General features: G+C 38.1%; 1 protein-coding gene across 3 annotated transcripts in view; it reads left to right on the top strand.

Annotated features, from left to right (window-relative positions):
• LOC132560152 (neurocalcin homolog) overlaps positions 1 to 26,077 on the top strand; it is a 74,857-nt gene that overhangs the window by 36,818 nt on the left and 11,962 nt on the right. For 2 of the 3 annotated variants that reach the window (XM_060224804.1, XM_060224802.1), the window contains one exon: positions 15,295 to 15,491. The gene's annotated coding sequence lies outside the window, so the exon portion shown is untranslated. Of the gene's footprint in view, positions 1 to 15,195; positions 15,253 to 15,294; positions 15,492 to 26,077 lie in introns of those variants that run through there. The other variant, XM_060224803.1, reaches the window with a different exon arrangement.

Genomic DNA, 26,077 nt, shown 5'->3' with positions numbered 1-26,077 from the left:
ATATGAGATCAGTCAATCAGAGAAAAAATGTGAAGTCTTACACAATGACGAGTTTAATAATCAAGCATTTCATTTTATTTTCTGCATACAAACATATATATGAAATCGTGACTTGGCAAAACTTGTCCAGTCCTGTCCTCCTCTATCCCATCCCATCCAATCCCATCCCCATCCCCTCTTCTTGTCATGTTGTGCCATGATACGTCCTGTTTCAAATCAATAGGATATTTTATTTAGTTAATTTTACCATACAATGTCCTAGATAACAACCTGACTGTCAACTTCATCAGACAAATGACTAGTGTAAAAGATATTTTGTACTTTGTGAAAATTGTTTACCTCAGTGCAAATAAGCTGACACTGAATACCTCAGTGCAAATAAGCTGACACTGTATACCTCAGTGCAAATAAGCTGACACTGTATACCTCAGTGCAAATAAGCTGACACTGTATACCTCAGTGCAAATAAGCTGACACCTCAGTGTCAATATTATTACACTGTTTACCTTGGTGTAAATATGATAACTCTGTATACTTCAGTTATTTAAAGCTCTACTCCTCTTTCATACCTGGATGCATTTCAACCAATTTTGGTGAGATGCATCATTGGGTGAGGGTTATTTCTTAAATTCAAAATTTTGATTCAACCCCTAGGGGTCCCCAAGGGGGAGGTGCTGAAATTATTCATTTCAGCCTGGATTTCAACAAGCTTTGGGCTGATTCATCAGTTAGGGTAGGCAATTATTTCTTAAATACAGAAATTTGATTAGACTTTTAATAATGGATTTCAATCAAATTTGGTGTGAAACATCATTTAGAATGGAAAATCATTTTTTTAAATTCAGAAAGTGGATTGACCCCTAGTTAATAGGAATGATCCTGATCTGCGTGCAAGGCCATAGGGATCAAATATGTTAAAATCTTAAAATGACTTCTTCTCAATAACCAAAAGGCCAGGGATAATGATATTAGGCCAGTAGCATGCTAGGATGAAGGGCTACCAACTTTGTAAATACGAATGACATTGACCCACTTTCAAGGTCACAGGTATCAAATTTGTTCAAATGTTTAAATGACTGACTTCTTTCCAGTAACTAAAAGGACAAGGGTCTTAAAATTGGACCTGTAGTTTGCTTTTTCAACAAACAATACATCTGGAGTAATGGCAGTTGTGTAGTGCTTGGGCCTCTTGTTTTCTCTTTTTCTTTTTTTCCTGAGATACATTTTCATCTGACTGTTCACTTGTGAGCAATTTTTTTCACCATTGTGATTCTCTTCAGAATTGCATAAGGAATCTCCTATCCATCTTTATGAATATACTTGACATGATAGATTCTTCACATGTAATAAATTTATTGCCGTATGAAATGATACTGTATCGAGTACACCAGAGACAATTAACCAGAGATTTATCATCCTTATCGTTTAATGTATGTCTAGTGAAGGATGCATCTTATCTTACTTAGGGAGGGCTATAAATTCAACTGTAGTTCTAAAGCAGGTATCTCCTCAATAAAGAATTTTATAACAGAAACATTTCCCATTCTTTTACAGTCTGTAATCATCTATTTAACATTACATAAACAATTTGTGTGTTGAAAACATTTAAGGGGCAAATATTTGATTATATTTATTTCTTTGGGCCAACCTGTTTAATATTAAGAAATAATTTTTTTTTTAAGTCATCTGGTCATAGGTTATGGTGAATAATTTACAGAGTTATATCCCTTTACAGTTTTATTACCATAGACTTTGTGATCACGATAACTTGAGTAAATATGAACTGCTTTTAATGAAATTTTGTATGCAGCCTTATATCAATAAGATCTTGGAGTCAGACAAGTTTAGTTGAGATTAGTCAGGTGACCATTTAGGCCCATGAGCCTCTTGTTTTTAACGTAAACATTTTGTTCAGTTAAGGATTTTATTTAGATAGGTATAATGCTTCTATTCATGTGTGTATGTATGTGTGTAATTTGTCAAGTTCAGATATCAATACAGTATTACTTGTCGCCCCAAAAAAATCAATAAATTTCCAAAGTAAAAGTATTGTACAGCTCTATTCAATTAAAATGCAATTCAAATATTTAGATAATGTGCTAACTGAATTTATTTGTACTGTAATTTGTTTATTCAAATAAATAAGTTTAAACATATTGAGTTAATGACCAATGGTTTACTCACATAATGTATCAGGGTTGTGAGATAAGGCTTACAGTGCTACTGATCAACAATATCAGGAGGGTCAGGTATACAGTATCAGTTCTGTTAATGACACAGGGTCAGGTATACAGTATTGGTTCTGTTAATGACATGGGGTCAGGTATAAAGTATCGGTTCTGTTAATGACACAGGGTCAGGTATACAGTATCAGTTCTGTTAATGACACAGGGTTAGGTATACAGTATCAGTTCTGTTAATGACACAGGGTTAGGTATACAGTATCAGTTCTGTTAATGACACAGGGTCAGGTATACAGTATTGGTTCTGTTATTGACACAGGGTCAGGTATACAGTATCGGTTCTGTTAAAGACACAGGGTTAGGTATACAGTATTGGTTCTGTTAAAGACACAGGGTTAGGTATACAGTATTGGTTCTGTTAATGACACAGGGTCAGGTATACAGTATCAGTTCTGTTAATGACACAGGGTCAGGTATACAGTATCAGTTCTGTTAATGACATGGGGTCAGGTATACAGTATTGGTTCTGTTAATGACATGGGGTCAGGTATACAGTATCAGTTCTGTTAATGACACAGGGTTAGGTATACAGTATCAGTTCTGTTAATGACACAGGGTTAGGTATACAGTATCGGTTCTGTTAATGACACAGGGTCAGGTATACAGTATTGGTTCTGTTAATGACACAGGGTTAGGTATACAGTATCGGTTCTGTTAAAGACACAGGGTTAGGTATACAGTATTGGTTCTGTTAATGACACAGGGTCAGGTATACAGTATCAGTTCTGTTAATGACACAGGGTTAGGTATACAGTATTGGTTCTGTTAATGACACAGGGTCAGGTATACAGTATCAGTTCTGGTAATGACACGGGGTCAGGTATACAGTATCAGTTCTGTTAATGACATGGGGTCAGGTATACAGTATTGGTTCTGTTAATGACATGGGGTCAGGTATACAGTATCGGTTCTGTTAATGACACGGGGTCAGGTATACAGTATCAGTTCTGTTAATGACACAGGGTTAGGTATACAGTATTGGTTCTGTTAATGACACAGGGTCAGGTATACAGTATCGGTTCTGTTAATGACACAGGGTCAGGTATACAGTATCGGTTCTGTTAATGACATGGGGTCAGGTATACAGTATCGGTTCTGTTAATGACACAGGGTTAGGTATACAGTATCAGTTCTGTTAATGACACAGGGTCAGGTATACAGTATCAGTTCTGTTAATGACACAGGGTCAGGTATACAGTATCAGTTCTGTTAATGACACAGGTTCAGGTATACAGTATCAGTTCTGTTAATGACACAGGGTTAGGTATACAGTATCGGTTCTGTTAATGACACAGGGTTAGGTATACAGTATCAGTTCTGTTAATGACACAGGGTCAGGTATACAGTATCAGTTCTGTTAATGACACAGGTTCAGGTATACAGTATCAGTTCTGTTAATGACACAGGGTTAGGTATACAGTATTGGTTCTGTTAATGACACAGGGTCAGGTATACAGTATCGGTTCTGTTAATGACACAGGGTCAGGTATACAGTATCGGTTCTGTTAATGACATGGGGTCAGGTATACAGTATCGGTTCTGTTAATGACACAGGGTCAGGTATACAGTATCGGTTCTGTTAATGACACAGGGTCAGGTATACAGTATCGGTTCTGTTAATGACACAGGGTCAGGTATACAGTATTGGTTCTGTTAATGACACAGGGTCAGGTATACAGTATCGGTTCTGTTAATGACACGGGGTCAGGTATACAGTATTGGTTCTGTTAATGACACAGGGTCAGGTATACAGTATCAGTTCTGTTAATGACACAGGGTCAGGTATACAGTATCGGTTCTGTTAATGACACAGGGTCAGGTATACAGTATTGGTTGTGTTAATGACACAGGGTCAGGTATACAGTATTGGTTCTGTTAATGACACAGGGTCAGGTATACAGTATCAGTTCTGTTAATGACACAGGGTCAGGTATACAGTATCAGTTCTGTTAATGACACAGGGTCAGGTATACAGTATCAGTTCTGTTAATGACACAGGGTCAGGTATACAGTATCAGTTCTGTTAATGACACAGGGTCAGGTATACAGTATCAGTTCTGTTAATGACACAGGGTCAGGTATACAGTATCAGTTCTGTTAATGACACGGGGTCAGGTATGTAGTAGGCAGACTATGCCTTGCCAGTCAGTATGCCACATACATTCTACTGACAAGGGGTGATGCTGGTATACTGCATTGGTTCTGTTATACAGTAGTGGTTGATGACACTAAGTATGGAGCCGGTTTACTGCATGAAGCAGGTTTACTGCATGGCTTCTATTAATGACAGACAGCCATATCAGTTCTGTTATTGACACCAAACCATGCATGATGGATCTGTATGTTTTATTAAATGATAAATAAGATATCAGTGGAGACAAACATTCAACATGGTTTAGTGTTGAAGGCTTTTGCTATAGAACACATTTTACAAATTCTTAGTAGTTGTTATGTGTAAATGTTGTCCTTTTATCATGTATAGATGTTAGGACAATGTAGAATTGTCAGTTGGTGTTTTTGTAAATGTTGAATATATGCCAAATACTGATTTGGAGTACTTACTTGGTTGACTCAGTGTACAGACATTCTCACAGTGGGGCAGGGAGTTCTGCCATATGGTAAAATGGTTACAAGCTTATTGTATGGACCTAATTACATAGTAACCTTGACATGCTTCTTGCTGTAATCTTCTCTCTTCTGCATGCTGTGACACAATTTCTTAAAGCTTGTATGTATTAGTATCACTATAGCTGCCACTTATTAAATTTGTGTCATATCACTGTTAGTTCATTGATATCAAATAATATCAACTTCATCTATTTTCACTGTTTTTTTATGTCCACCACATACTTCATTTATTTCTACATTAGTGCATCTAGGTTATAGTGTTGCCGAAAAATCCTCAGTTTGGTTACTATCCCTTTCATGTTACACCTGAGAGCACATACAGTTGTCATTATGTCTTAATTTCAGGTAGCGGAGTACTAGTAAATCCAACAAAAAGTCCCACACAAATTTTCCTTGTGTTAATATTGGGTTTAGCACCCATTGATTGCCAGGGTCATTTTGAGGCAAGTCTCTATGTCATTGCTTATGACTACCTCACTGAACAACATACAGGAGGTCCACCACATGCCATCCAGAGCTGTAAAGGTAAATTGTCTTTTCTACTATGGACACAACAATGACAGCATAATGGTCTGATCCAGACCTGAGAAACATAAATCACACATCTGTAATCTTCACTCGATGCTCTGTAGGCCAACGCTGTAACCAAATGAGCTCTGTAGGCCAATGCTGTAACCAGCTGAGCTCTGTAGACCAACGCTGTAACCAGCTGAGCTCTGTAGACCAACGCTGTAACCAGCTGAGCTCTGTAGGCCAATAATGTAACCAGCTGAGCTCTTAGACCAACGCTGTAACCAACTGAGCTCTGTAGGCCAATGATTTAACAAGCTGAGCTCTGTAGGCCAATGCTGTAACAAGCTGAGCTCTGTAGGCCAACGCTGTAACCAACTGAGCTCTGTAGGCCAATAATGTAACCAGCTGAGCTCTTAGACCAACGCTGTAACCAACTGAGCTCTGTAGGCCAATGATTTAACAAGCTGAGCTCTGTAGGCCAATGCTGTAACAAGCTGAGCTCTGTAGGCCAACGCTGTAACCAGCTGAGCTCTGTAGGCCAACGCTGTAACAAGCTGAGCTCTGTAGGCCAACGATGTAACCAGCTGAGCTCTGTAGGCCAACGATGTAACCAGCTGCGCTCTGTAGGCCAACGCTGTAACCAGCTGAGCTCTGTAGGCCAACGCTGTAACCAGCTGAGCTCTGTAGGTCAACGCTGTAACCAGCTGAGCTCTGTAGACCAACGCTGTAACCAGCTGAGCTCTGTAGGCCAACGTTGTAACCAGCTGAACTAATATGGTCCTTACAAATTTTTGAACTTGTGATATGTGAAAATCTGTTTGTATATTCTGTAATCAAACTTCAACACCATTTATTTTAGAGTTATAAAACCAAGTTCACTTGGGATAAGGTTTTATTATGTCATTGTTGTTATGTAGTTTTATGATGCATCAGATATGTACATGATTGGTCGTGATGAGAATACACTCTTGCCAGTGCAAGCAATAGCCACATATTGGGAATGAGGTAATGGTTTATAACTAGTTAATGCGTCTGTCCAGATTTCATTTTGTGTGATGACTTTGGAAATTATATATTTATTTTTTCTTCAGTTTAAGCCATTATGCTTAACACCCTTGTATATTTTGTTCTTATAGTATTAGGAACAGAAGTTGGTTCCAGTATGATGTAGATTTTCTCTAGATGTTATAGTGGTACTACCTGTATTTTACCCAGCTACCACATGCCAGTCTCAATAGTTCATGGTCTCATTTACAGTAACCAAGACAGCATTCTGTGTTAGTTGAAGATCAGTCACACAGAGAATGGTTATGTAATTAGTTTCTGCTCTTCATATTTTAAAGTTGATTAACAGAAGTATTGAACTATCATTTTCATTTGGAATACTTGTTGTCATTGCCAACTGAAAGATGTTCAGACACCATCAGCCTCTTCCTCAGAGTTAACCTTGCAAATGTGGGTACAAGCTTTGAAAATGTGATGTACATATCTATGTATATACAGTGGAACCCATATATTCTGATATTTTTTCCATGTAACAAAGATTCCCTCTATGAATCAAATAAAGAGAAATGCTAATTATGATACTCAGTAGTCCAAAATTAAGTATTGGCTATTATATGTTTTCTCTTTTTTTTTCTGCAGAAAGAATATTTCTGTAAGCTTTAATCCCAAGCAAGTGTCCATATTTGACACCTGGGCTGTTCATTGTAACACTAATTATCTGGTAATTATCCCCTGAGGTAGCTACTCCCACCAGTTGTGTAAAGGAAATCTGCAGAAGCGGAGGTATGCATTGCTATACTAACCTGAGCTCATGAAATCCAAACGTTGCCTTACCCGAGGTTAGTATAAGGATATATACGGATACTGAGTTTCAATATCCAACTTACTGCATGGTTGAAATTTACAGGCATGTCCATGAAGTCCATGGCTTTTCTATTGTCAATGGAATTTAATTTGTCCATGGATAACACACATTTTTCCATGGAAAATGATCGTTTTCTTTTGAAATTATTTTTTTCATTTTTTCTACAGCTGTGAAATCCTGGGTCAATTGTGATTCCAGAATTGTCTGGATTTAATAGCAATGTTTATCATTAATTGTAGTAAATGAGATATAATGACACGTAGAAAACAAATATTAATATTGTATATTATATTTATTGTGATCATGACACATTAAATTTGGTTCTTGTTTATCATATGTACATTGTCTGATTACCATGCATGAGAGAAGGTTGATAACCAAATACTAAACCATGCACATTCTCTGAACAGGTTAGTATTTAGATAAACCTGTGCTTGTGTGCTGCAGGTGGGTAATACGTTGTATACTAACTGAAACAAAACAAAGGAACGATGTGGTAAAGTTTTACCTCTTGTCACAGGTAAACAATAGCGATCAAGTCACCTGTGTCGAATATAGTCCACCAAAACCTTCAAAGTCAGTACTGATTACTAAAATGATACTAGTTAGGCCCAAACAATGGAAAAAATGTTGATAAAGGTAAACAGGCTACCAAATTATTCTATCAGACACCTTGTATCACTTTGGTAAGGCACCAGTTGTAATATTGTAAATATTCAAGATATAGAGAGAAGTTTGTTTTTTAAAATCTAAACTCTCCTCTTTAGCGAGAGTTGTGTTTTTAGTAACCATACAACATCCACAATCCTGTAAGAAATCCATTTTCACACCATTTTACACTATTTTGTAGTGATTTATTTGCAATATGCAGCATTTCAGTTAAAAAAAACTTATCAAATCCTCTTCAAATGTTTTTTTTTGTATTTGATTTGAGGAAAAAAACCGCTTAGGTAGCTCAAATAACAGGACATGATTATCACATGATCATCATGGCTTTTTAACCCCTGCCAAATGCAATTGGTTGGGAATATTAAATTGGGCCCCGTCCATGCAAGGTAATTTTCCTGACCAGTGCTCTGAAACCGTTCAAGAAACTTTGTTCAGTAATAAAGCTAGTAATGTAGTAGTGCCTTTTATTATGGAGAAGTTCTCAATTTAAATACTTTATCTGTTACCATGGAAACAGATAGGACAAATCACAAAGTTCAGTTTTCTGGACCCATTCTCTTAAAATGTTTAAGGTAATTACTTAAAACTTTGTTCAGTTATCAAGCAAGTTATCTAGTAGAAATTCTCCATTTCAATACTTTCAGTTGTATGGAACTATTTGAAATAACAAAAAGATAATTAACTTGTTTTTCAAAACAATGTAAACTACGTGAATGTAGACCAAATGTTGTTTATTTAGCAGAACCTTTTGTTGCCATATGTAGCAAATCTGTCAGTTTTAATGAAACTTTGTCAAATGGTGTAACTTACAAAAGCATATAATTTGACACATCAGGTGCTTCCAGAATTGTTACTATGGAAACATATGGATGCTGCTAATTGGTCAAAACTTCAAAATAAGCTGAAGCTTGGTACATCAGATGGCAAGTATGTTTTGATACTATTATCCAAAATATTGGTTCTGCTAGGGTGCCATAAAAACTGGTTCAGGATAAGATGTTTGTTTGGACAAAATATTTTCCAAACGGCTACTCATAACCTATTAAATTGTGAATCAAATTCAATGAAACTGCAAGAAAATGTCCCATAGCAGTGATGGATTTAAAGAAAACCTTGTCACTGGGACATACATGTATAAATTCTTGGCATCAACAAGGGATATAAGTTATCTTCTGGATGGCAGTTCTAGTTGGCACTGTTTTTCATTAAGCTGACTGTAAATTAGAAAAATAGTTTCAGCAAAATAAACAGACAAAAAGTTTGATGTTACTAATTTGATGCTTGGAAACACAATCTCATTGCTTTGGAAAACCAAATTAAATACTGACACCAGATGTATAGTAGAGGGGCCATTATGCCTTCTCTACTTCACACCCAATCAGAGACTGCTAGAAATTGGGTTTTCTTCAGTATCAATGTGTTGGCCCATGTACAAGTACTTACAGAATTCTCCACCAGAACAGAAAAAAAAATCTTATGTTGTGTTTATATATCACAACAACTAACAAAGTGTAATTAGAAGATGGAAATTCAAGAGAAACTGACAAAATGTTATACTTGTTTTTATTGATGATGGATCAAGAGATTTAGCTTTTTAGCCCACCATCTATTCAAATAGATGGTGGGTTATTCAAATCGCCCTGCGTCCGTGGTCTGTCGTCCGTCCGTCCGTCCGTCCGTCCGTCAGTAAACAATTCTTGTTACCGCTATTTCTGGAAAAGTACAGGATGGATCTTTCTCAAATTTCATATGCAGTTTCCCCTTGGTCCCTAGTTGTACATTGTACCTTTTTTGGACTGATTTGAATTCAAGATGGCCGACAGGCAACCATCTTGGATTTTGGAAGTAAAAGTTTGTTACTGCTATTTCTTGGAAAGTACTGGATGGATCTTTCTCAAATTTCATATGCAGGTTCCCTTTGGTTCCAAGTTGTGCATTATACCTTTTTGGACTGATCCGAAATCAAGATGGCTGACAGGCAGCCATCTTGGATTTTGAGAGTAAAATCTTGTTACTGCTATATCTGAGGAAGTCCAGGATGGATCCTTCTAATATTTCATAGATATTGGTTTCCCTTGGTCCCTAGTTGTGCATTGTACCTTTTTTGGACTGATTTGAAATCAAGGTGGCCCACAGGCAGCCATCTTGGATGTCGACAGTAATACAGCACAAGCATATTGTCCATTATCCACCTGTAACTGACTGCTATCTAATAATACTTTGGGATCTTTTTCAAATGATATTTGCTAATAGGTGCTTAATAAAAATATCTTGTGCCATCATTGAGTACATTCAATGAAGACCAGTTCATGAACATTTACAACACCTGTAACAAACAAACAAAAATCTTCTAGAACTGAAAACAGGTGGGCGCCAAGATCCCTCTGGGATCTCTGTCATTATTATCAGCAGTACTCAAGGTACTGACAACACCTGTATGGATGACTCCCTGTCACTGACAACACTTGTATAGTGATTCCCTGTCACTGACAACACCTGTATGGGTGACTCCCTGTCACTGACAACACTTGTATGGGTGACTCCCTGTCACTGACTGGGTGACTCCCTGTCACTGACAACACTTGTATGGGTGACTCCCTGTCACTGACAACACCTGTATGGGTGACTCCCTGTCACTGACAATACCTGTATGGGTGATTCCCAGTCACTGACAACACCTGTATGGATGACTCCCCGTCAGTGACAACACCTGTATGGATGACTCCCTGTCACTGACAACACCTGTATGGGTGATTCCCTGTCACTGACAACACCTGTATAGTGATTCCCTGTCGCTGACAACACCTGTATGGGTGACTCCCTGTCACTGACAACACCTGTATGAGTGACTCCCTGTCACTGACAACACCTGTATGGGTGACTTCCTGTCAGTGACAACACCTGTATAGTGATTCCCTGTCACTGACAACACCTGTATGGATGACTCCCTGTCACTGACAACACCTGTATGGGTGACTCCCTGTCACTGACAACACCTGTATGGGTGACTCCCTGTCACTGACAACACCTGTATGGGTGACTCCCTGTCACTGACAACACCTGTATGGGTGACTCCCTGTCACTGATAACACCTGTATGGGTGACTCCCTGTCACTGACAACACCTGTATAGTGACTCCCCGTCAGTGACAACACCTGTATAGTGATTCCCTGTCACTGACAACACCTGTATAGTTACTCCCTGTCACTGACAACACCTGTATGGGTGACTCCCTGTCACTGACAACACCTGTATTGTGATTCCCTGTCACTGACAACACCTGTATAGTGACTCCCCGTCAGTGACAACACCTGTATAGTGATTCCCTGTCACTGACAACACCTGTATAGTTACTCCCTGTCACTGACAACACCTGTATGGGTGATTCCCAGTCACTGACAACACCTGTATAGTGACTCCCCGTCAGTGACAACACCTGTATGGATAACTCCCTGTCACTGACAACACCTGTATAGTGATTCCCTGTCACTGACAACACCTGTATAGTGACTCCCTGTCACTGACAACACCTGTATAGTGATTCCCTGTCACTGACAACACCTGTATAGTTACTCCCTGTCACTGACAACACCTGTATGGGTGATTCCCAGTCACTGACAACACCTGTATAGTGACTCCCCGTCAGTGACAACACCTGTATGGATAACTCCCTGTCACTGACAACACCTGTATAGTGATTCCCTGTCACTGACAACACCTGTATAGTGACTCCCTGTCACTGCCAACACCTGTATAGTGATTCCCTGTCACTGACAACACCTGTATGGATGACTCCCTGTCACTGACAACACCTGTATGGATGACTCCCTGTCACTGACAACACCTGTATGGGTGACTCCCTGTCACTGACAACACCTGTATGGGTGACTCCCTGTCACTGACAACACCTGTATGGATGACTCCCTGTCACTGATAACACCTGTATGGGTGACTCCCTGTCACTGACAGCACCTGTATGGGTGACTCCCTGTCACTGATAACACCTGTATGGATGACTCCCTGTCAGTGTCAACACCTGTATGGGTGACTCCATGTCACTGACAACACCTGTATGGATGACTCCCTGTCACTGACAACACCTGTATGGGTGACTCCCTGTCACTGACAACACCTGTATTGTGATTCCCTGTCACTGACAACACCTGTATAGTGATTCCCTGTCACTGACAACACCTGTATACTGACTCCTCGTCAGTGACAACACCTGTATAGTGATTCCCTGTCACTGACAACACCTGTATAGTTACTCCCTGTCACTGACAACACCTGTATGGGTGATTCCCAGTCACTGACAACACCTGTATAGTGACTCCCCGTCAGTGACAACACCTGTATGGATAACTCCCTGTCACTGACAACACCTGTATAGTGATTCCCTGTCACTGACAATACCTGTATAGTGACTACCTGTCACTGACAACACCTGTATAGTGATTCCCTGTCGCTGACAACACCTGTATAGTGACTCCCTGTCAGTGACAACACCTGTATGGATAACTCCCTGTCACTGACAACACCTGTATAGTGATTCCCTGTCACTGACAACACCTGTATAGTGACTCCCCTGTCACTGACAACACCTGTTTAGTGATTCCCGGTCACTGACAACACTGTATGGGTGACTCCCTGTCACTGACAACACCTGTATAGTAATTTCCTGTCACTGACAACACCTGTATGGGTGACTCCCTGTCACTGATAACACCTGTATGGATGACTCCCTGTCAGTGTCAACACCTGTATGGGTGACTCCATGTCACTGACAACACCTGTATGGATGACTCCCTGTCACTGACAACACCTGTATGGGTGACTCCCTGTCACTGACAACACCTGTATTGTGATTCCCTGTCACTGACAACACCTGTATAGTGACTCCCCGTCAGTGACAACACCTGTATGGATAACTCCCTGTCACTGACAACACCTGTATAGTGATTCCCTGTCACTGACAACACCTGTATAGTGACTCCTCGTCAGTGACAACACCTGTATAGTGATTCCCTGTCACTGACAACACCTGTATAGTTACTCCCTGTCACTGACAACACCTGTATGGGTGATTCCCAGTCACTGACAACACCTGTATAGTGACTCCCCGTCAGTGACAACACCTGTATGGATAACTCCCTGTCACTGACAACACCTGTATAGTGATTCCCTGTCACTGACAACACCTGTATAGTGACTCCCTGTCACTGACAACACCTGTATAGTGATTCCCTGTCGCTGACAACACCTGTATAGTGACTCCCTGTCAGTGACAACACCTGTATGGATAACTCCCTGTCACTGACAACACCTGTATAGTGATTCCCTGTCACTGACAACACCTGTATAGTGACTCCCCTGTCACTGACAACACCTGTTTAGTGATTCCCGGTCACTGACAACACTGTATGGGTGACTCCCTGTCACTGACAACACCTGTATAGTAATTTCCTGTCACTGACAACACCTGTATAGTGACTCCCTGTCACTGACAACACCTGTATAGTAATTTCCTGTCACTTACAACACCTGTATAATGACTCCCTGTCACTGACAACACCTGTATAGTAATTTCCTGTCACTGACAACACCTGTATAGTGACTCCCTGTCACTGACAACACCTGTATAGTGATTCCCTGTCATTGACAGGACCACACTGTAAACTTTGAAGATGATCTTAGGTAAGATGGTTAGTATAATTTTCAATATTTTTTCAGTAAGAATAAAGATTACTTATACAGAACAAACTGCAAAATCGAAGATTTGTATCTGCTAAGTGATTTAGGAGTAATTGAAGGTAATTGAAAGAGACCGCTGTAAACTGAAATTGAATGAACTGATTGTGGGAGCTGGCAAGTCAATACCAGGTATGTCCCACATTCACTTTCTCCACAGCCCTGATTTTCTTCGGCATGTTGTTCATGAGTTAGTTTATCCTTCTCCTTGGAATGTTGGCCAATTTTTCTGAAACGACTACTTGGGCCAGAGTAACAGGAAGGCTGTGCATGTTTCCTTATTTCAGTCATACTTGTACTTGAATATATGTTGTTTAATTCTAAGATTGTCATTTTAGGTATTGAAATATGGATGTTTAAAATCCACATACAATGTTAAATAGACATAAATAATGGAAAGGGATATTAACTTCCTACTTTTAGGTGCAGTTGTGTATTGAATTTCATTACGTCAACAGCAGGGTAGCCTCCAGGGTTGTATAAAGAATGATATTGTACTGCAGGTTTTTAAAATTTAATGGAGGTATCTAGTATACTTTAATAATATAATCATTAGTATCAGTTGAATTCACAAATAAAATAAATAACTGAATGTGGGCCTAGGTAGGATGTATTCCCTGATATATACAAACAATGAGGCCATTGTTCCAATCACAATGTTATAACAGTTACTACTGTAACACTGGACTCCTGTAGTTATAATATGATATGCCATACAGTATACAATGTAAACAGGAAATGTGTTGTTAGATTGATGTTTTTATAGCTTTATTTCCTGTTTTTTTCCTGTACAAAGACAACCTCTATGTGGTTTTGCCTATGTGTGTATATATATGGAGTAATAAAAAATCAATAACATATTGGCTATATATGAGTAGCTCTAGATTTGGTGTGTTGTGTGTTCCAGACCATGGTGTATTGGCTTGGTAGGTGTATGTAACATACCAGATCTAGATGTTGGTGGCATCCTTAGCTTATCACTGTGATCATCATAAAGTCATTCAAGATTGGCTGCTATTGATTATTTGCTGGTGTTTTGTGTAGTACTAGTGAGAGCAACATTGTCAGAGTGGGTATATGGATTGGCTACCACCTTCAAATATCAATACACTGTATTCATGTACACTTGGTTGAAATTACATGTGCTGGTATTTATGTATTGAGACTACACAATACATAACAGGTAATTCTGTGGGTATTGGATTTAACAAGGTGGATTATTTTTACACTGATACAGACAGGTACAGACAAGTAGATCTAGATGTGTTTTTTTGTGTTCGATAACAATACGGCAAATTCGACTTACGTACAGTACTTATATCTCCACTTGACAATGTTTTATAATTTTGTTTTAGATCATCAAAGCCATCATCACAGAAGAAGTTGTAAAACTCCAGGAAGTGGTCGCCAGCTGTGTATAAAATTTGTGTTTGCATGTCACTATTATTCTCTAGTATCCATTCCACATGCTCAAAACTCTGGAATGTTTTGGTAAGCAGTTGTAATATTGTGTTTTTTCTGCTGTTGTCACTATTATTCTCTAGTATCCATTCCACATGCTCAAAACTCTGGAATGTTTTGGTAAGCAGTTGTAATATTGTGTTTTTTCTGCTGTTGTTACAGGTTTACTACAGGAGAGTTGGAAGTTTAACCTGTACCCAGCCAGCCATTACATACATGCATCTCTTTGAAATTAGTCCTTATTAGATGAGGAATTGTACATTTGTGTGTGGATGACATATCAGTGATTATTTCTGCTACACCAGAAGGATTCAGACCATTTTCCTATTTGTGTATTAGATTGAAGCTTTCTGATCAAGGTATGTAAACAAATCTTCAAGTCAGTCCTATTTAATCCAATGGGTGTCCTCTCAAATGTATTGAACAACATTGTATAAAGTGATGGAATTTTCTATTAAATCACCATATGTATTTATCAACATTGCGTGAAGTGATGAATTTACTTTTAAATCACCCGTAGGCCTAGGAGCTATAGCTGATGGGCCAGTTATATAATCTGTTGTCGGTTTTCTTCTGTAAAGACTAGTTTTGTGAAATGAAAAACATCTCTTGATTATAATATGTTATGGTTAGGACAGGTTGAAAATGGCAGTGTAAAAGATAATCTGCACAAAAATTTGAGATTTTGGTTTCTGATAACCTTAGATGATCAATAGGAAAATTTGGTGGATTGTGAGCTACTCAAGAACTGCCAGACTAAAACTCTCCAGGTCTAAATTGAAGGGATCAAAATATGCTAGATAGAAACTTTTATGTATTTTGTCCCAGCTGTTTACACATATTTTGTATGCACATTGGATTTAATGTCAAAGGCCCATTTACGGCCAATTGTTTAAGATCAACATGAGTAATAACAAGTAAACAATTGGCTATCATGGGTATAGAATTAAGTTATACAAAAAGTCAGTTTTTCCATGAACTTTTCATCGTTCATGAAAGCTAATATCAATTGACAATTTTAAATAAAAAATAAAAAAATGAAACTGAATCGAAGATGTTTGTATCAAGCGAAACGTCACTAGGAAGTAGGTTATTTATCAGCCAATCAATAGCTTACTGGTGATGTTGGGTATCTTGTGATGGAAACTACTTGGATTAATTTTTGAATTCTATTTCCTCACCCTACATACCTTTTGGTATCTACACCCAACGCACATCACTCCACTGATTAACACACTTAACACTGTTGTTTGCTCTACCTCATTAGCTAAAAAAGGGACCTGTAAAACCTTTGACAAATCAAGTCAGAAGTTTGTTTTTATGTTATCTACAATAGATCAGCATGTTTACCTATTAATGACTCATGTATTGTCAAAAGTGAGATTTACAGGAAGTTCTTATCATCTTTTTTGATATGAAATCTTTGTTACCTTTAAGAACTGTAACCATACATTTTCTCCTGATAGGATATGAACGGTGATATGTGAAAACAAGGACAAGCAATTCTTCTCCATGTTGTAATGGTTTGGTTTACACAGAGTATGATTTTTTGTGTATTGTAATGACTTTCCCTTTGGACCAGGCTATTGTGGTGCCTCTGTAAGGCTACTTATCAGCCAGCCAATAGCACTGATATTCTCTACTACATGGTGTCTCGCACCCATGTTCTTATGGTCAAGACAGTCATACTGTTAAGTAATCTGTCTACCGAAGCAAAATTTCACAGCACAGGCAATAAAGAAAGATTGGTGAGAAAGTTTTCCACCATGTTTAAGTTTCTGTTTATGGTGTGTAATAAATGGTAGATAAGTGGATACCTCTTTGGAACAAGCAACATGAGTTATTGTGAAACTGTATTTGAAATGCTGCATTTTGTACATAGGATTTGAATAACAATAGATACAAATATATCATTAAAGCAATGTTGCATTGCCTTTGATTAGTTTCCAGACAGCTTGTGGAATAAATAAACTATTTTGATGTATCTTGGTATCATTTCAAAGATTAAATTCTCTGTACCTGAAAGAAGCTTTTGCAGTAGAAAAGTGTTAACAAATTTTGCAACACTTTAAAGATCAAGATTTTTCACTTCAGTGAATTTCCCAAATTTTTGATTGTCATAATTCATCTTAATTTGGGTAGCTGATGCTGTGGTTTATGCATTCACCTGTCATCTTGACCTCTTAATGTTTGCTTCTCTTCCCAATTATGTCGGTTTATCTGGGTACTCTAGCTTCTTCACACTTAGCACTATTCACCCTGGTCAACAAGAGTGATAACATAATTTCAGCTGATAGCTTGTATCAAATGTAAATTGTTGTAAAAATAACGTAATCTTTGCGGCGGAGGAGTGGGGGGGGGGGGGGGGGGGGTGTAAAGTTGTTCTTACAACATCAAACTGACCCCTTCCATATCTGAATTAAAGCTGTATTTTAAAAAATTTTTTAAAAAAGCAAGGCAAATGTACCTGTATCCTACCAGTTACCACTGACAGTCATCTTCATAGTATTTTGCTTTTCATTTCCCGGTTACATAGTATTCTGCTTTTCATTTCCCGGTTACATAGTATTCTGCTGAACCTTTTGCCTCTTATTTGATACCCCATCCACACTTTTGGGTGTGCCTTCAAACAGGGATTTGGGATTGACTATGATATAGCAGGTGGAATATATAATCAAATCGGGAGTGTGGTGTTCTTGAGATAATGTCTGAATGGAGCTGGCAGTGACGCTGAAAGCAATCGGTGTTAATTGAGTTTACGGCTATATTGAGAAGAGATCACAATGAAACATTGATCAGAAAGAGAAACAAAACATCCTGGTTGCAGTACACTGACCCATGTGAGCACCAACAAACTCATTAGCTGTCTGGTAAGCCTATAGCCATCAAGATTTTAAATGGAAAGGTAATGCTATACTACATGGTCATAATTAGATTGTACTTCATTCCAAAATAATGCTTGCTAAACCCATTGTTTGTATTTTCAAAATTCAATTTGGTTCAATAGAAATCACAATTATTCTTATTATCTGGTGTGAAAATGAACTAAACCATTCATTGTTTTTTTTTTTTGTATAATGACAAGACTAGTCTGTCAGTTTTTTCTTTGCTAGATAAATATGAATTATATCTGTGACTTAATATGAAATGTCCATGGTTACTTTATGATTGTTCAGATGAATATAAGACAGATCTTACTGTGTCATCTGTGGCTATAGATGAATTTCTGATGGAATATAGGTGCGGAATGAAAACTTCACATTGTCATTACCATTGAATGCCTTTTTGAAATAACAGATGTTGAAATCTTGTGAATTAAAAGTTGCAGATGAGATTGGTATTTTCTGCATGGAATGTGCACAAAAAACTTGGCGATTCTTGCCTTCAACCTTAAGTTGATTGTTAAAAGAGAAGATTCTTGTATTGGTATTCAGGTTGTCAATAGTTTGTGATATTTATTTAGGTAAGTTACAGCATTTGTAGACTGGAACAACATGCCAGCTGTGGAAAGATGCAGCTACTATTCTGGTAAACAAGTATAGATATAGAATTAACTTCAAAGCTTCATGTCATTTTAACTAAACAGCAGAAGATTTAAGAGGTGTGAAACCATGTCAGAGCCAGATCAATCTGTAGGAGCCTTGGCTATGTAAAATCAACAACTGAAATGGCAACCAACCTGCATTACGCATAATCATAATTCCTCTTGATAGGCCCATTGTGGATCCCACTGATACAACGTTGGCTAGCTTGACATAAGCAAATTCTTTGTCTGAACCATGTTTTTTTATCCGTCATATTTCAACTGATAAATTCACCAGTCTAGGCGTATGGTATTGTGTATCACTGGGAAATGGATTGGCAGATAATACATATGCAGAAAAGAGTCTTCTACCCCATTTTATGTGAAGTTATGGCCCTTTATTTTTCCATACCAAAGATTTAAATGCTTTGGGTCTCTACAACATTCACCATATTTTTTTATAGGAGTGAAAAATGTATAGTAACCATGGTGCTATTTAATGATAAAGTCAAGTCTCTTGTCATACAGTTAATACTTATTCACTCATCACTTTTAATGGGAAAATAATATCTTTTCCACCTACATTGCTTTAAGTTTTCTTCAGAACCAGGCAGGATATCAGATTTTTAAAACAAGTGTGGTTGTTCACTGATATTGATGGTGAAATGTAAAACAAAAAAAAATGATAATCCGGCTGTTAAGAGTAGGCCAGGTTGGATCCTGAACAGTATAACTTACTGGTAACTATAACCAGGTATAGGTCAGGTTGGATCCTGAACAGTATAACTTACTGGTAACTATAACCAGGTATAGGTTAGGTTGGATCCTGAACAGTATAACTTACTGGTAACTATAACCAGATATAGGTCAGGTTGGATCCTGAACAGTATAACTTGCTGGTAACTATAACCAGGTTTAAGTCAGGTTGGATTCTGAACAGTATAAACATACTAGTAACTTTAACCAGTTATAGGTCATGTTGGATTCTGAACAGTATAAACATACAGGTAACTTTAAGCAGTTATAGGTCATGTTGGATTCTGAACAGTATAAACATACAGGTAACTTTAAGCAGGTATAGGTCAGGTTGGATCCTGAACAGTATAACTTGCTGGTAACTATAACCAGGTTTAAGTCAGGTTGGATTCTGAACAGTATAAACATACTAGTAACTTTAACCAGTTATAGGTCAGGTTGGATTCTGAACAGTATAAACATACAGGTAACTTTAACCAGTTATAGGTCAGGTTGGATTCTGAACAGTATAAACATACAGGTAACTTTAAGCAGGTATAGGTCAGGTTGGATCCTGAACAGTATAACTTACTGGTAACTATAACCAGGTATAAGTCAGGCTAGACTGAACAGTACAAACATACATGTAACTTTAACCAGGTATAGGTCAGGATGGCCTGAACAGTATAAACATGCTGGTGACTTTAACCAGGTATAAGTCAGGCTAGACTAATGATTGCTGGACCATGGTGTTAACTGACCTGGCCCCACTTGTATAAAACATCTCAACTTGAGATTTCCTCAAGTAGAGATTTTCCTCAGCTGATATCTCCTCAAAAACGGCTTGTATAAAATTTTCTCAGGGAACAGGAGGAAGGCATCAGCTAGGATGTCCTGAAATTCCTTGAGGAATTTTCATACAAGAAATTTTCAAGGAGATATTAGCTGAGGAAAATCTCGACTTGAGGAAATCTCAAGTTGAGATGTTTTATACAAGTGGGGCCTGTACTAATGATTGCTGGACCATGGTGTTAACTGACCAGGGTGTTAACTGACCTGTACCAATGATTTTCTGGACCAGGGTGTTAACTGACCTTTACCAAGGATTTCTGGTCCAGGGTGTTAACTGACCTTTACCAAGGATTTCTGGACCAGGGTGTTAACTGACCTTTACCAAGGATTTCTGGTCCAGGGTGTTAACTGACCTGTACCAATGATTTCTGGACCAAGGTGTTACTGACCTGTAACAATGATTGCTGAACCAGGGTGTTAACTGACCTGTAACAATGACTTCTGGACCAGGGTGTTAACTGACCTGTACCAATGATTTCTGGACCAGGGTGTTAACTGACCTGTACCAATGATTTTCTGGTCCAGGGTGTTAACTGACCTGTACCAATGATTTCTGGACCAGGGTGTTAACTGACCTGTACGAATGATTTCTGGACCAGGGTGTTAACTGACCTGTAACAATGATTGCTGAACCAGGGTGTTAACTGACCTGTACCAATGATTTCTGGACCAGGGTGTTAACTGACCTGTACCAATGATTACTGAACCAGGGTGTTAACTGACCTGTACCAATGATTTCTGGACCAGGGTGTTAACTGACCTGTACCAATGATTTCTGGACCAGGGTGTTAACTGACCTGTACCAATGATTTCTGGACCAGGGTGTTAACTGACCTGTACCAATGATTTCTGAACAAGGGTGTTAACTGACCTGAAACAATGATTACTGGATCTGGGTGTTAACTGACCTGTACCAATGATTTCTGAACAAGGGTGTTAACTGACCTGAAACAATGATTACTGGATCTGGGTGTTAACTGACCTGTACCAATGATTTCTGGACCAGGGTGTTAACTGACCTGTACCAATGATTTCTGGACCAGGGTGTTAACTGACCTGTACGAATGATTTCTGGACCAGGGTGTTAACTGACCTGTAACAATGATTGCTGAACCAGGGTGTTAACTGACCTGTACCAATGATTTCTGGACCAGGGTGTTAACTGACCTGTACCAATGATTACTGAACCAGGGTGTTAACTGACCTGTACCAATGATTTCTGGACCAGGGTGTTAACTGACCTGTTACAATGATTTCTGGACCAGGGTGTTAACTGACCTGTTACAATGATTACTGGACCAGGGTGTGAACTGACCTGTTACGATGATTTCTGGACCAGGGTGTTAACTGACCTGCACTGATCATTTTGTTTTGTCATAATTTGTCTGTGTAGTATTTGAAAAATGTTTTGTTTGTTTGATGAACATGGTGGAGTAGCTATTCTATATATATATATATATATAGAATCGAGCTAATGACTTTAAATGAAAATGTATTTGGTTAACCACAGGTTGTCTGTAGTTTGATGTTAATGATGGCGCCAACACCAAATTTAATTGTAGCTTTGCATGACATATATTGCTTTATTGCCATATGGACAAGAAAATTAAATTCTATGTGTCGTAAAGATGCCAATGTCACATTTCATGGATGTCATTATATTCTACATATTTGTTGTATCTGTAGTACTATCCCTTAAATGTTATACAATATCAACAACATTTCATGAACATCATTATGTTCTACATATTTCTGATATCTGTAGTACCATCTCTTAAGTGTTATGATATCCTATGATCACCTGTGGTTGTTTGCATTTTGTTGCTTTGGTTACTGAAACTGGTTTCTGAATAATTTGAAACCCTATCCAATAAAAAAAAATCCTTAACAACTGCATCAAGTTTACCAATTACTAAGTATAATTCTAATATAATGTGAGTACTTGTGATTTCTTTTTTCTTTTAAACATCATAGTGCCCATTTCTAACATTTCTGCATTCTGTATCAATGCCATATCTGTCAATAGATTTAATTCATATTTACTGATAGAATCCTAACACCAAGTTCTACTATCCTATCAAGTCTGTCCTTGGTTATAGTCATAGGTCACATTCCTTATCAAGTCTGTCCTTGGTTATAGTCATAGGTCACATTCCTTATCAAGTCTGTCCTTGGTTATAGTCATAGGTCACATTCCTTATCAAGTCTGTCCTTGGTTATAGTCATAGGTCACATTCCTTATCAAATCTGTCCTTGGTTATAGTCATAGGTCACATTCCTTATCAAGTCTGTCATTGGTTAAAGTCATAGGTCACATTCCTTATCAAGTCTGTCCTTGGTTATAGTCATAGGTCACATTCCTTATCAAGTCTGTCCTTGGTTATAGTCATAGGTCACATTCCTTATCAAGTCTGTCCTTGGTTATAGTCATAGGTCACATTCCTTATCAAGTCTGTCCTTGGTTATAGTCATAGGTCACATTCCTTATCAAGTCTGTCCTTGGTTATAATCATAGGTCACATTCCTTATCAAGTCTGTCCTTGGTTATAGTCATAGGTCACATTCCTTATCAAATCTGTCCTTGGTTATAGTCATAGGTCACATTCCTTATCAAGTCTGTCCTTGGTTATAGTCATAGGTCACGTTCCTTATCAAGTCTGTCCTTGGTTATAGTCATAGGTCACATTCCTTATCAAGTCTGTCATTGGTTAAAGTCATAGGTCACATTCCTTATCAAGTCTGTCCTTGGTTATAGTCATAGGTCACATTCCTTATCAAGTCTGTCCTTGGTTATAGTCATAGGTCACATTCCTTATCAAGTCTGTCATTGGTTATAGTCATAGGTCACATTCCTTATCAAGTCTGTCCTTGGTTATAGTCATAGGTCACATTCCTTATCAAGTCTGTCCTTGGTTAAAGTTATAGTCATAGGTCACATTCCTTATCAAGTCTGTCCTTGGTTTTAGTCATAGGTCACATTCCTTATCAAGTCTGTCCTTGGTTAAAGTCATAGGTCACATTCCTTATCAAGTCTGTCCTTGGTTAAAGTTATAGTCATAGGTCACATTCCTTATCAAGTCTGTCCTTGGTTATAGTCATAGGTCACATTCCTTATCAAGTCTGTCCTTGGTTATAGTCATAGGTCACATTCCTTATCAAGTCTGTCCTTGGTTATAGTCATAGGTCATATTCCTTATCAAGTCTGTCCTTGGTTATAGTCATAGGTCACATTCCTTATCAAGTTTGTCCTTGGTTAAAGTCATAGGTCACATTCCTTATCAAGTCTGTCCTTGGTTATAGTCATAGGTCACATTCCTTATCAAGTCTGTCCTTGGTTAAAGTTATAGTCATAGGTCACATTCCTTATCAAGTCTGTCCTTGGTTATAGTCATAGGTCACATTCCTTATCAAGTCTGTCCTTGGTTATAGTCATAGGTCACATTCCTTATCAAGTCTGTCCTTGGTTATAGTCATAGGTCACATTCCTTATCAAGTCTGTCCTTGGTTAAAGTTATAGTCATAGGTCACATTCCTTATCAAGTTTGTCCTTGGTTAAAGTCATAGGTCACATTCCTTATCAAGTCTGTCCTTGGTTATAGTCATAGGTCACATTCCTTATCAAGTCTGTCCTTGGTTAAAGTTATAGTCATAGGTCACATTCCTTATCAAGTCTGTCCTTGGTTATAGTCATAGGTCACATTCCTTATCAAGTCTGTCCTTGGTTATAGTCATAGGTCACATTCCTTATCAAGTCTGTCCTTGGTTATAGTCATAGGTCACATTCCTTATCAAGTCTGTCCTTGGTTATAGTCATAGGTCACATTCCTTATCAAGTTTGTCCTTGGTTAAAGTTATAGTCATAGGTCACATTCAACAGATGCTGATTCATCAAACATCATAACTTCATGCATGGGAGTGAGCTGTCTTCATGTCTTACACTTTTCTACCCTTTTTTACCATTTATATCAAAATTTGTTTTTTAAGGTTTTGAGAGATGAATTCCATTCAACAAATTCTAACCTCCATCAATACATGTAATACTTCAATGTTCCTGTTGGAGTATAAGTTATCCTCAGTAGGACAGAATGACTTTGATGACCAATACTAACAAGGCTCATGTTTATGTGTTCAGAGGTGAAGCTTGCTTAGATATTTTGTTTTACTAGATCACAGTCACCACAAACACTATGTAAGATAATGAATTTTACTTGTTTTGATCAAGGATAGTATTATTTAGGGCCCTGCCACACAGTGGTAGATGACCTATAATAATGGCTCTGTTTTGGTCTGTCAATCTGAAACACACCAGTGTCTGATTCATTACTTTGTAACGAGTCATAGTAGAGTGAAGAAACATTGTCTGGTTGTTAAACGATGTGTTGAATACCACATGCTTGTTTGTACAAAACAAGTTTTCATGGGCCCCCTATAATTTCAGAAAGTTGACCACTTCATTACTTTGTAACGAGTCATAGTAGAGGGATGAGGCTAAAAAACCTACCATGATAGTACTACAGGTCAGGGTGACAATATTGAGGCTAAAAAGCCTACCATGTCAGGGTGACAATATTGAGACTAAAAAACCTACCATGATAGGTACTACAAGTCAGGGTGAAAATATTGAGGCTAAAAAACCTACCATGTCAGGTTGACAATATTGAGGCCAAAAAGCCTACCATGTCAGGGTGACAATATTGAGGCTAAAAAGCCTACCATGTCAGGATGACAATATTGAGGCCAAAAAGCCTACCATGTCAGGATGACAATATTGAGGCTAAAAAACCTACCATGTCAGGGTGACAATATTGAGGCTAAAAAACCTACCATGTCAGGGTGACAATATTGAGGCTAAAAAGCCTACCATGTCAGGGTGACAATATTGAGGCTAAAAAGCCTACTATGATAGTACTACAAGTCAGGGTGACAGTATTGAGGCTAAAAAGCCTACCATGATAGTACTACAAGCTCTGTTTATCAAATGGTATAGCTGAAACGAAACTTTACAATTTGTATACAATCAAGTATGTTGCACACTGATTTTCATTATGCTCTGTTATATTTTGATGTTATCCATTTTATACATAAACATGCTATTCGGTATTAATTGTTGTGTAACTCATACACAGCTGGACTCAAGACGGTGTAATGTCTTTTCAGTCTTAGTTTTGTAATAAATTTAGTATAATTTTCTCTTTATGTTAAACTTGTTTTATGTTTTGAAAAATGATATAATTATTTGGTTATGACTGTAAATTTGACATACTTTATACATCATTGGCAGAGCCATGTCAAAAAAGATATACCGTAAATTTGGGGGTTTAATGCGCACTCGGGTATAATGCGCAGGTACTTTTTTGGGGTCAGATTAAAAAAAAAAAAAAAAACCCAGATTTTCTACAGAAAGTTTTATTCATTACTGGTTACCGCGATGACACAGTTGATGTGGTTTGATCCATTGATAATTAGGAAACCACAATGAGCGAGATCCTAACTCATTTAAGTACCTTACGTAAACAAATTCACACAGGTACCTGACTTCACAAGCATGAAAGACTTGGCTAATTGGATAATTAACGGTTCTCAACAGGTAACACGTTGAGTATTAGGAGATTGATGACACCCAGCTTGGGCTGATCGCGTGCTTTTGGTCAAAAAACGATGTTGTTTTAACTGTCTGTAAATTTTCAATCCTACCTTGTCCCCATATCTGTACCTACCGTGGTATCGAAAGGTACTTAGTTATAGATTGTTTACACCGACTTCAACATGGGGAAACAGCAAACATTGTTTACAGTGAAAGAAAAATGGACACCATGGACTACGCCAAGACACTTG

This window comes from Ylistrum balloti, unplaced genomic scaffold, assembly GCF_031769215.1.
Source record: "Ylistrum balloti isolate Yb309-2 unplaced genomic scaffold, AGI_CSIRO_Ybal_v1 Utg371022, whole genome shotgun sequence".
NCBI lineage: Eukaryota > Metazoa > Mollusca > Bivalvia > Pectinida > Pectinidae > Ylistrum > Ylistrum balloti.
This window is presented reverse-complemented; position numbering and strand designations above follow the sequence as displayed.